Source organism: Panthera uncia, chromosome X, assembly GCF_023721935.1.
Source record: "Panthera uncia isolate 11264 chromosome X, Puncia_PCG_1.0, whole genome shotgun sequence".
NCBI classification, from domain to species: Eukaryota; Metazoa; Chordata; class Mammalia; order Carnivora; family Felidae; genus Panthera; species Panthera uncia.
The window spans coordinates 121,301,453-121,312,514 of NC_064817.1; the positions used below are offsets into that span (position 1 = coordinate 121,301,453).

The window sequence follows — 11,062 nt, forward strand, 5'->3', positions numbered from 1 at the left end:
CTGCCCAGGCAGGGGGCAGAAGGGAGCAGGACTGGGGCTCCATCCCTGCAGAGGGCTCTGGGGTAGGACGGGCGCATGGCACCGGGACTCCATCCTACGAGCGGCAAGCGGGCTGGGACCCGGCGCGCTGGCAGAGTCCCGGCAGGACACCCCGGCCGCTAGGTGCTAGGAGGAGACGGGGAGGGGCAAGGCCCGGGCCCGCCACCGGGCTCACACACAGGGTGTGGAGGCCTGGTCACCTGCCCGGAGCCAGCGGGGATGGTGGCCCAGCCCCGCCGCACCCGCACCAGCGCCCAGGCCTTGCCTGCCAGGCGGGGCGCCAGGAGCAGAGGAGCGGTCCCCGCCACACGGCGACCGCAGGCTGGCCCCATCTCATCTTCTAAGTGTAGGGACGGGACCGCTGGCCACCCTAGTGGGGAGCAGCACGCCCCCCGCCCCCCATCCTTGGGGTCCTGTCCGCTCTGAGTCCAGGCAGCGCAGGGCAGGGGGAAGCTGACCAGCCCCACCCCACAGCCAGCCTCCAGCCCGCCCCAGCCACACCTCTGCACCTGGCCCTGCCTGTCGCCCTTCTGCCCCATCGCCCGCCGCCCCCCATCCCCCCAAAAGAGGCTGGAAGGGGACTGGGGTGAGGAAAGGGGGGCACCCGGCCCCTCAGGGTGGGTGGGGCTGCCACTCACCCGAGCCAGCGAGGGAGTCCCAGCACCTCCACAAGGGGAACCTTAGTCCGGGGCCCCTTAGGATTCTGTGGGCCCACCCCAGCGCGTGTGGCCACATCCCGCTCCAGGGCATAGGGCCAAGGTGCTGCAGGGCAGCCCCGACCACGGAACCCCGGCGGAACCAAGGGAAAGAGGATGGGGTGGCCGCTAAGACAGGGCCAGCGAGCACGCAGAGCAGAGCGACAGGTGCCCGCCACAGGCACCTCCCGTGCGCTCAGCGCTCTGCAGCTCTGGACGGTCTCCTCCCGCTCCCGCTCCCGCTCGGGTGGGTGTGGGGGAGTGGGCCCATGGCAAGTGCAGACGGGTCCCCCAGAGGGTGGGGTCTCCTCCTCCGGGGCAGGTGCATCCAGGGGAGGGCCGTCCCGAGCTGGGGCCGCTGTGCTGTGCGGCTCGGAGGTGGGGCTGGCTTCCGCCGCCTCTAGCGCTCCCCACGGGCTCCCCACGGGCCGGGCCGTGTCTCTCAGCAGGTCTCCAGGAGCCCGGCCAGGCCACTGGCGGCGGCGGAGGGGACGGGGCTGAGCAAACCACTGAGCCACGCGTGGGGTGGGGGGTTGCCCTTGAGCCGGCACACCTGCTGAGGACCGGCCGGGCACAGACGTCCTCGGGCAGAGACGGTGAGGTGCAGGGATGGGCACCGAAGGTGGGTGGGCAGGTGAGCGGGCGCAGGATCTGGCTGCCGGGGGCTGCGCCCACCCACAGGGCCGGCCACCAGGGGGAGCGCCTGCGCGGCCCCGTGAGGGAAAGGGAAGACTCCGCGCCCCGCCGCCCCCCCCCCACCGCCGCAGCCGCCGCCGCCGCCGCCACCACCGCCACCACCACCAGGGGCAGGAGGCCTCCGAGGGAAGAGGGAAGGCCGGGCCCTCCTTGCTGTTCCTCCTGCCGGGGCCGAGGGACGGGAAAGCCGTTCAGCTCAGACACACGCCAGGGAGCTGGCGACGACGCCGGTCAGATGGCCCCGGCGTGTGGGGCCACACTGGGCCTGTGGGTCTCCGGGGGGCCGTCTTCAGGACCAAGCCACCCGACACGCTGGCCGGGGGATGTCCCCAGGAGCCACGACCACAGTCCCCGAGGTCAGGCCCAGCAAGCAACGCCCTGGTCTCTGCTGCTGCTCCCGGGACACGGCCCCGCTGCCCCGAGACCCTCTGTCCTCGGGTTCAAAAAGCACACGGCGGCCGCCCCCTTCCCCCCCCCCCCCCCCCCCCGCACGGTGCCACGAGCTGCACCACGGGGCCTGGCCCTGCGCGGCAGCAACGGCCAACGGGAAAGGCCCGGCCCACAGAACCGGCGTGACACACAGAGCTCGTGAGCGTGTCAGAGCGTGTCAGAGCGAGCTCATCTCTGAGGCCCAGCCAGGAAGGACGGGGTGGGCACTTCCCCAGGGAAACCAGATGCTGCTGGCCTCCTGTGGCCACAGTGGGAGCTCCTTCCTGGATTGACAGCTGCACCCCGCCCCTCCCCCACCGCAAGCCTGCCACCACCTGGGCCACCAGAGTCCAGCACGGGGCCACCCGGCTACCCGAACCATCACTGAGGAGGGGCCCGCTCCTCTCCACTCCCTGCCCTCACCCGCTTGCCAGCCGCCCGGCGGAGGGCAGGGGGCAGAAGGGAGGGCACGCCTGTGTGTGGAGAGAGGTCACCCCTGCCTGCCTCACGGGGCAGCTGCCCCCGGCCCCGGGGAAGGAGAGGATGCGGGGGCGGGACTGAGGCGCCCGGGCGGGAGCACCGGCGGTCCGGAGCCTCCTGCTCTCAGGCCTGGGCAGGACTCAGCACGCTGGCAACGGTGCTGACCGGCTGCCGTGACGACAGACAGCTGCCCGCCCCTGTGCCGGGACGGCCGCCAGGGCTGCACGCTGCCCTGCAAAGGGCAGAAAGCGCCCCTCTTGGGCTGCGTGGGCCGCCCGGGAACCCGGTCCCATATTCTTCTTCCTGTCTCTGGCTCTTTGTGCGTTTTGTCTGCGAGCCTTTAAAGACGAAGAGCCACCCTCTGCCCATACACATGCGGGCCCTGCCTGCCTTGGTCCCCGGGCCGGAACGTGCCACCCCCCCTTTAGACAAAGGACGTGTTCCTGAGGGGCCCTGTGAGACCAGGACGCCCGCACCCAGGTTCAGGAGCCAGGACGCTCCTCCTGTGTCGTCCCCTCCAGCACTGCTCCAGGTGGACCCGTGTGACCTAGAAGGACACAGCAGAGGGGAGGGAACAAGAACACAGACATGAAGTTGTAAAACGGCTGAGGCTTCAATCTCGGGGCCCCTCTCTTCCCTCTCTCCCCCCCCCCCGCCCCCTCGCTCTCCGTCTCTTTCTGTCTCCCGTCTGTCACATCGCTGGCTCTGGGAAGCCCTGCCCTGTGCTGCCCTATGGAGGGGCCCCACGGGGGAGGCACCGGGGCCCCGCCACAGCCACGGGAGCCAGCTTGGATGCAGGGCCCGCTCGACAGGCAGACCGGGTGGCTTGGGCCCTAGCTGATGCCTGGACTGCGGCCTGTGAGCCACCTTGAGCCAGAGCCCCCCAACCGAGCCCTCTAGGAGCCTGTCCTCAGACAGTGTGGAGGTCAGAACACAGGGATTAGTGGTGGCAGGGGTACGTCGGGGTAACTCGGTGTGCAGCAATGGGTGAGGAATACAAGGAAGCGGTCCAGCAGGAAAGCGCCACGACCCGGTAGCTGGGGGCAGGGGGAGCAGGGAGGACGAGAGGCAGAGGCTAGTCCGTTTGATCCCACGGCCACAACACGCTCGTGTGCCACGTCGCAGAGCCGCTCGGGTATTTACGTGGAGAAAGCCTCTCTGAGTAAGTCTGGAGCAAAGGAACCCACGAGAAGCCCCGGAAGCCATTAGGAAGAGCCTGGAAAGCCCGATGACACAGAAACTAAACGCGTCTGCCTGGCCTGAACAAACCCAAAACCACAGTCAAGAGACAAGTGACAGTGCAGCGCGGGGAAAGATTAGCAAGACGTGACTCAGGCCTCGTAGCATCAACCTAGCGAGAGAGCTTGAAGCGGTCCAGCAGGAAAAGCGCCAAGACCCGGTAGCTAGAGGCAGGGGGCGCGAGCAGGGAGAAGGAAAGGCAGAGGCTACACCCTTCGACCCCACGGCCAGAACCCGCTCGTGCGCCACCCTGCAGAGCTGCTCATTCTGGAGACAAATGGCGGCCAGTGCCGGGCACTGCATTGCCCCCACCAGCCGGGGACAAGCCACCGCGGAGTCAAACAAACAGCGACCACCAAAGAGACCGGCCCTAGTGGGTGGGTGGCGGTCGTGGCGCCGGGTGCCGAGCAGCTCCGGGCGGCACCGCCGGGGCCCTGGGAGGCCATGTTGCTGGAGAAAGGCAGTGGCTTCCCAGCAGCTAGAGGGCCGACGGCACCCACGGACCAGACGACTGGCAGGGCCGGTCCCGGGCAGACGACCCCCTTGCCCGTCTGCACGCTCCCCCCAGATCCACGTTCTCGGTCTCAGGGCCCAGGGTCCTCCCCCGGCCCCGAGCTCAGGGTGCGGCTCTGTCCTCTGCCTCATCCGAGGGTTCTTTGCATCCCCGCTGCCGGGCCCCACTCTGATCTCCGCCCCTCTCTCTCCTACGTGTCCGGACCTATCCGCTCCGGTCTGGGACTTGCCGGGCGCCTGTACAAACCCGACAGACACCTTCTCCCCGCCTGGGCTGTGGACGGTGCCCTCCAGACAAACCGGGGCAGGAAACGCTGACTGCCCCTCGTTGGGAAGTCCCCGAATCCTCGAGGGCTAGCAGCCTCCTGGCGTTTCCCAGGCCCGTGGGGACCGGGCCAAGGGGCCATGCCCAGGTAGGGAGGGCACGGGGCACGCACACACCTAGGAGTGAGTCTCAGGTCTCCGCAGCAGTGCTCCTCACAGAGGGGGTCCCAGACCCAGACCCGTGGTGGTGGCAGCAGCGTCAGCCCGGAGCTTGTTAGAGTCACAAGTTCTCAGGCCCCACCGCAGATCTGCAAGATCAGAGACCCCGGGGTGGAGTCCGGCGTCGCGAGGTTGAACAAGCCCTCCAGGTGTTCCCACGCGGCCGTCCAGCGTGGGAACCACGGGGACGGATGATTCCTGATGGCACCCACTTGTAGAGAAACCACGAGCTTTCTCTGCCTCTGCGGGGCCGCCCTTGCTTGTGACCTCCCCAGGTGACAGGCAGGGACAACCACAGGTGGTCCTGGAGAGCAGGGTGACTCGGGCAGGCCTCTCTCCCAGGGGGGCCACACCTGTCAAGTGGCGTGGGAAAGACTTTGTTACCTTCCTGCCGTCCTCACCTGCAGGAGCCTGGAGAGCTCCCCTGGCCAACACCACACTCGCGGGTACGGGCACCAGCTCTGCCCACCTTTTCCCGGGTACCGGGTACTAGGCCTGTGTGTGTGTGGAGGTGGGATCCATGCTTTACAGAGAACTGTCCCAGACGCACGCAGGGCCGCTGGAACACACAGCGCGCCGGGCAAGGAAGGGGCGGAGGGGGGGGGGGAGAGTGGGGCGGGGGTGCCGCGATCCGGTCCCCGGGAGGCTGGATGCGCCCCGGACCGCACAGCAAGGCCGCTCTCCGAGGCCAGGGCGGGGAGGGGCTGCAGACGCGGTGACCATGCCCTTGGTCATCCCGGTGGGGCCGCCGCCCCCTTCTCCCCTCACTAGGCCCCCGGGGGCCCCGATACACTGGCCCTGGCCGTCTAGAGGGCCAGACACCGTCAGGTCGGCCTCGCCCCGGCGGAACGCACAGGTCCCCAGGCCTCGGGGAACGGAGACTCTGGCAGGGGCCAGGACCCGGAGAGGCGGGGAGCGGAGCCCAGGGACGGAGGGCGGTGTCCAGAAGGCCGGGGCGTCGTCCGCGCACGCCGCGCCCACCCTCACCGCCCCGGCACCGGTCTCCTCCTGTCCCTCAGCGCGCCACAGGAAGCCCCGCCCCACAGGTCGCGGGGCACCGCCTTCCTGCCCACCCCTTCCGGCTAGCTCCGCCAATGCCCCAGCTCGGCTCAGGACGGGGCCGCTCCCAGGCCGCCCGCGGAAGCCCCGGCCCCGCGGCCTGACGGACGTGTCCCCTGCCCAATCAAAACAAGCCGGTCTCCTGCGCGCCCCTCTGGGCTCGGCTCCCGCGCGCTCCTTTCTAGCGGTCGGGCCCGGTGGGCCGCGCGACGCCTAGACGTCCCGGCGGGACGAGCGGGACGTCTGCGTGCAGAGTCGCGCAAGTCGTCGTGTCCGTCCACGCCAAGCCCTGCTTGTGTGCTTTCGGCTGGAACTTGGATCTTGAAGTAACGGACCTCACGGGGAGTTCCGGAGAAGCGCCAGGGCGCCTCCCGCAGTTCCCTGGGACCGGCAGGGTGCACATCTAGTGCAATCGCACACCCGGCTTTGGCATTGCTGCCGTCCGAGAGCTGCTCCGTGTGTGCCGCACCCGCGTGTGCGGCCGCGCGTAGCTCTGCACTTTCGCCACGCGTGTAGATTCGGGCGACTCCCACGGGCATCCGCGTCCAGTTGGTTCCCTCCCAAGGACCCCTCCTGTTAACCTTTCGTAACCACAGCCTCCTCCCCTCTGCTCCCTCCCACCCCGCGACCACCAGTGTTGTGTGCTCGCTCGTGTACAAGTTGGTCATTTGAGCACTTCGGTAAATGGAACCATGCGGTATGCAGTAGGTCTCAGTGACGCGGGGTGGGCTTTTTTCCCTTCACTCTCATAATGCCCTTGAGATCCATCCAGATGGTTGCGTGTATCCATAGTCAGTTCTTCCTTCGTATTGCTAGCTACGGTCCTTGGTGTGGATCGACCGGTTGCTTCAAACATTCACCCGCTGAAGGACACGCTGCTCGTCCCCAGTCCTAGGCTGCTGCAGATACCCCCGCTATGGACATTCACGTACATGTTTTCGCGTGATCCTAAGCTTCTGTTTCTTTGGCCTAAATGCCCAAGAGTGCAATTGCTGGGTCCTATGGACATGGATGTTTAGCTTTAAATATTTCATTTAATTTTAGGGTATTTATTTACCCTAAATACCGAACGTGGGGCTCCAACCCACCACCCCAAGATCAAGGGTTGCACGCTCTTCCCACCGAGCCAGCCAGGCGCCCCTGGATGTTTAGCTTTAGGAGAAAGTGCCCACTTGCGGTCCACCCTGGCTGTTATCATTTTCCATTAGCACCCTGCACAGTTTTAGAGCGCATCATTGAACATTTTTACAAAGCAACATTATATTAAGCAAGATTGTTAACAATTTTGTCTCTCTCTTCTACATATAGTCTTCTAATGCAATCACCAACATAGTCATTTACAGAGTTTTACAAAGCATATACCCTGGGGCGGGGGCGGGGGCGGGGGTGGGGGTGGGGGCGGGGGTGGGGGCGGGCAGGGAAAAACAAAAATGAATAAAAATAAAAAGCATACATCCTATATATTCAATTGTGATTTTCTCTTACTTACTTAGCAATAGGTCTTTGAAAACCTTCCATGTCACTAAACAAATGTCTAGCTCATCTCTCTTCTGGCTGCGTGGTATCTGATGCATGTACTGTATGTATGTACTATATGCAGCTACTATAATTTACATAATGAATCCCCAACTGGATGGTACGTTTACCTTTCCTCTTCTCTCTGCCATTGGCATTAGCACCGCAAGTACCAACTGTGAACGTGTGTCAGCCTCCCTCTAGGATAATTACCTCTAAGTGAAATTGACAGGTCAAAACCTATGGGCGTTTGAAATGTCAATAGATACTAAGAGATGGCCTTCCCGACAGAAAGACCCCACTGGTGGTACACTAGGGCTGTTAGTTCTTTGTCACCTATGTTGCAAATATTTTGCCCCCAGTATGTCTTTTGTCTTCAAGGACAAGGCTTGCCGGTTTGGGCAGTCAAGAAGGTATACATTTTTTTTTTTTAAGTTTTTATTTTACTTTTATTTTCAATTACTTATTTTCTTTGAAAAATTTTAACGCGATTTATTTCTGAGAGACAGAGACAGAGAACAAGCAGGGGAGGGGCGGAGAGAGAGAGGGAGACACACAATCTGAAGCAGGCTCCAGGCTCGGAGCTGTCAGCCCGGAGCCCCACACGGGTCGAACCCACGAATCGTGAGTGAGATGGTGACCTGAGCCGAAGTCGGACGCTCCACCGACTGAGCCACCCAGGCACCCCAATTTTTAATTATTTTCCATGTTTGTTTATTTTTGAGAGAGAGGGAGAACGTGAGTGGGGGAGGGGCAGAGAGAGGGAGTCAAGAGGATCCAAACCGGACTCTATGCTGACAGCACAGAGCCCCATGTGGGGCTAGAACTCACAAACCGTGAGATCATGACCTGAACCCAAGTCGGAGGCTTACCCGAATGAGCCACCCAGGCGCCCCTAAAGTTTTTGTTTTTAAGTCATCCCTACACCCCACCCTGGGGCTCCAACTTCACACCCTGAGGTCAGGAGTCACATGCTCTACAGACTGAGCCAGCCAGGCGCCCCAAAGTTACACATTTTTATACCACCAAGGGTATTAAACTGTCAATTGGCGATTTCTGGGTTGCGTATCGTGGGCACGAAGGCCTCCTCCCACGTGTGATGACAGTAAGGAGACTCGGGGTGGCATTGGTGAGCCTGTTGCCAAGTCCTCGGTGACCCGGGCTGGTAGGTTGACCCGCTGGGCCAATGGCTGTGGCCCTGGGCGCCGGTCACATGATGCAGTGCTGCCTAGGCTGGGGGCTGGGGGCGGTGCCACTCTGACAGCCAGCCTCTGCCCTCCAGGGATGCCAGTCCAGCGAATACGGAATGAGAAACACGCATAGGTTGCGCGCGGGTAAGCAAGAGAAATCCCGGGGAAGAGGACGCAGAGCAAATGCAAAGTCAGGGGTGGGTGAGCAGGGATGCGCTAGGGCCGTGGGGAGGAGCTCCCGGGGTAGGGAGGAGCTCCCGGGGTGGGGAGGAGCTCCCGGGGTGGGGTTCCCAGGTGCCAGGAGCAAATGGCTTTCAGAAGGTCAGAGGGCAGAACCGAGACCCCACCTAAAACCCGTGTTGGTGAAGGGTGACCCCCGCGGCACAAAGGCAGGATGGTGCTATCAGGAGAAGTGGGTCTGAGGGAGCGGGGACCAACGCCCCCCTGACTCCAGTCCTAGCAGCTGCGAACAGGGAGGGGCTGCCTTCCCCCCACCCCTAGCTGCAGGCTGAGAGAGGAACCGCTCCCCGCTCCCCCTGCACCGTCGTGGTACTGCTGGGCTCCGGGCCGGCCGAGCACATCCACCCTCCCTGGAAGGGTAGCTCACCCCAGGCTTCCGGCCCAGGACCCCCAGAGGCCCAGCGGGACACGTGTCAGCAACCTCGACTTGAAGACACGGCCCACCTTGGTGGAGAACCGGCAGGCCTGTCGAAGACAGGACTGGCCCTGTGGACCTTCCCAGGGTGCAACTCTCAGAGGCCAGAGGACATCATTTGCGGTCATGGCCTTGCGTGCTTGCGGTGTGCCTCGGCTCCTCCCATCCCGCAGCCCTAGCAGCCTGTTCGCGGCGTGATCCCCATTCACGGCTTCTTCCGCACCACTAGCTGGCAAGTGGCCCAGGCGGGGTGTGGATCAAGGACGTCGGGCTCAAGCCAGATCCCCTTCTGTGGGGCTGTGCTCTACGGCGCGGTTCGCTCCCTCACTTGGAGGTCCCCGGGGAACGTGTGGCACACTCAGCATGTCCTGGAGGCTTGAGAGGTGAGCCCAGGTGGCCATCCCCCACGGAAGCCTCCTCGGGCCAGCACACAGCAAAGGGGGCAGGGTGAGAAAGAGAGCCGCCTTCCCCTCTTGTGCTTAACCGGGGCAGGGCGGGGGGGGGGGGGGGGACGGGACTTCAAAACCCAGACTGGCATTACCTTTGATTTCTCAGGAGATCAGAGAGTGGCGCTCGTGGATATCTACGCGTTGTTTGCGTTATTGTGAGAGAAAGCTACTCCACCTCCCCAAGTCTTCAATGGCCTGTGAGACACAACAAAATAAAAACACAGAAGAGGGAATCGAACAGATAAGAATAATTTTAAAAGCCCAGGCACGGGGCACCTGGGCGGCTCAATCACTAGAGCACGCAACTCTGTGTCTCGGGGTTGCGAGTTCCAGCCCCGCGTTGGGCACACAGAGGTTCCTTAAAAGAAAAAAAAAAAGCACCCAGGCAATTTTGAAAAAGAACTGTCGAAGTCGGGCGCCTGGGTGGCTAAGTCTGTTAAGTGTCTGACTTTGGCTCAGGTCATGATCTCTCGGTTCGTGAGTTTGAGCCCCACGTCGGGCTTTGTGCTGATGGCTCAGAGCCTGGAGCATAGATTCTGTGTCTCCCTCTCTCTCTGCCCCTCCCCTGCTCATGCTCTTTCTCGGTCTCTCTAAAATAGACATGAAAAAGCGTAGGAGTCACAAAACATAGCCTTTGGAATAAAATCCGTCAACAGACGGATGAAACCACAAACAGATGCCACTGAAGAAAGAATTACTGACCTGGAAGATGGTCCTCAGAAATCATCTCCTGCCCCATATCCCCTCGTGGTGGATAAGGTTGCTTCCGCCTTCCCTGAGAAATTGTGGCAGCCCCTCCTCAGAGATCCAGGCTCTGCCTCTTCCAGGCCCCTCATCCTGGCGTCTAGGTGTCTGCTCAGCCCGACCTCTTCCCCGCTTCCCCTCGCCTTAGGGACGGCAGCTTTCTGCCATACGATCTGTTTCTTCGGCCCTCCGGGCCCTGAGCCACCAAATGCTCGTATTCGATTTCGTCTGCTGAGAAACCGTGTCTATTTCTCGTCTCCTTCTCCTGCCCGACTGCTACAGAGTCGGACCTGGGAGTGCTCTCAGAAGAGGGGCCCGCCAAGTGGGGATGTGGGGATGGGTGTGGTCGCGCCCTTGGGCCCCAGGGCAGGGCTCGGGCTCCCTGCCAATGGGAACTGGGCGCGTACGTAGCACCCGTGCTCTGCGGGGACCTCTTCCTTCATCAGGCTGTCACCTGCAGTGAACCGGGATGAAGGGCCACCTGCGGGAAGCCCTGAGGAGCCGGCGTGGCTGCTGTACTGTCACGGCGGTAAGGACAGGACGGCTCTGAAGACCGTGGTGTGGTGATCCCGGAGCGCGCAGAGAAAACAATGGCAACTTTAGTTCCTCACCTCTCAGCTCCAGTCACAGCACGACACGCACAGAACTCCCCCGACAGCCCTAAAAATTCCCTTCCTTCCGTACCTGCAAGGGTTCCTCGTGGTGAAAATGAAACACAAGTTTATCGGTGCGGGTTACAGAATCCCAAAGTCCACTGAATTCCCAGCCTCTCTCTGTTCCTCGTGTGAAAGGTATGGCCGTGGTTGGAGGAGTGTGGCCCGGAAACCTGGAACTGGGACGTCTGCTCGGCCTCAGTCGAAGCTGAGAGTCGGGATG

At 62.9% G+C, this 11,062-nt stretch overlaps 1 long non-coding RNA gene across 2 annotated transcripts; it reads right to left on the reverse strand.

The window, feature by feature from the left end:
- Positions 1 to 8,245: 8,245 nt before the first annotated feature.
- LOC125932086 (uncharacterized) lies at positions 8,246 to 11,056 on the reverse strand. Of its 2 annotated transcripts, XR_007460540.1 has the most exons (3): positions 10,871 to 11,056; positions 10,145 to 10,730; positions 8,246 to 9,637 (listed from the first exon to the last, which is right to left on the reverse strand). It is a non-coding gene; the product is annotated as an uncharacterized LOC125932086 (long non-coding RNA). The 2 variants fall into 2 exon arrangements; XR_007460539.1 differs by having other exon boundaries at positions 10,145 to 11,056.
- Between the last annotated feature and the right edge of the window lie 6 nt (positions 11,057 to 11,062).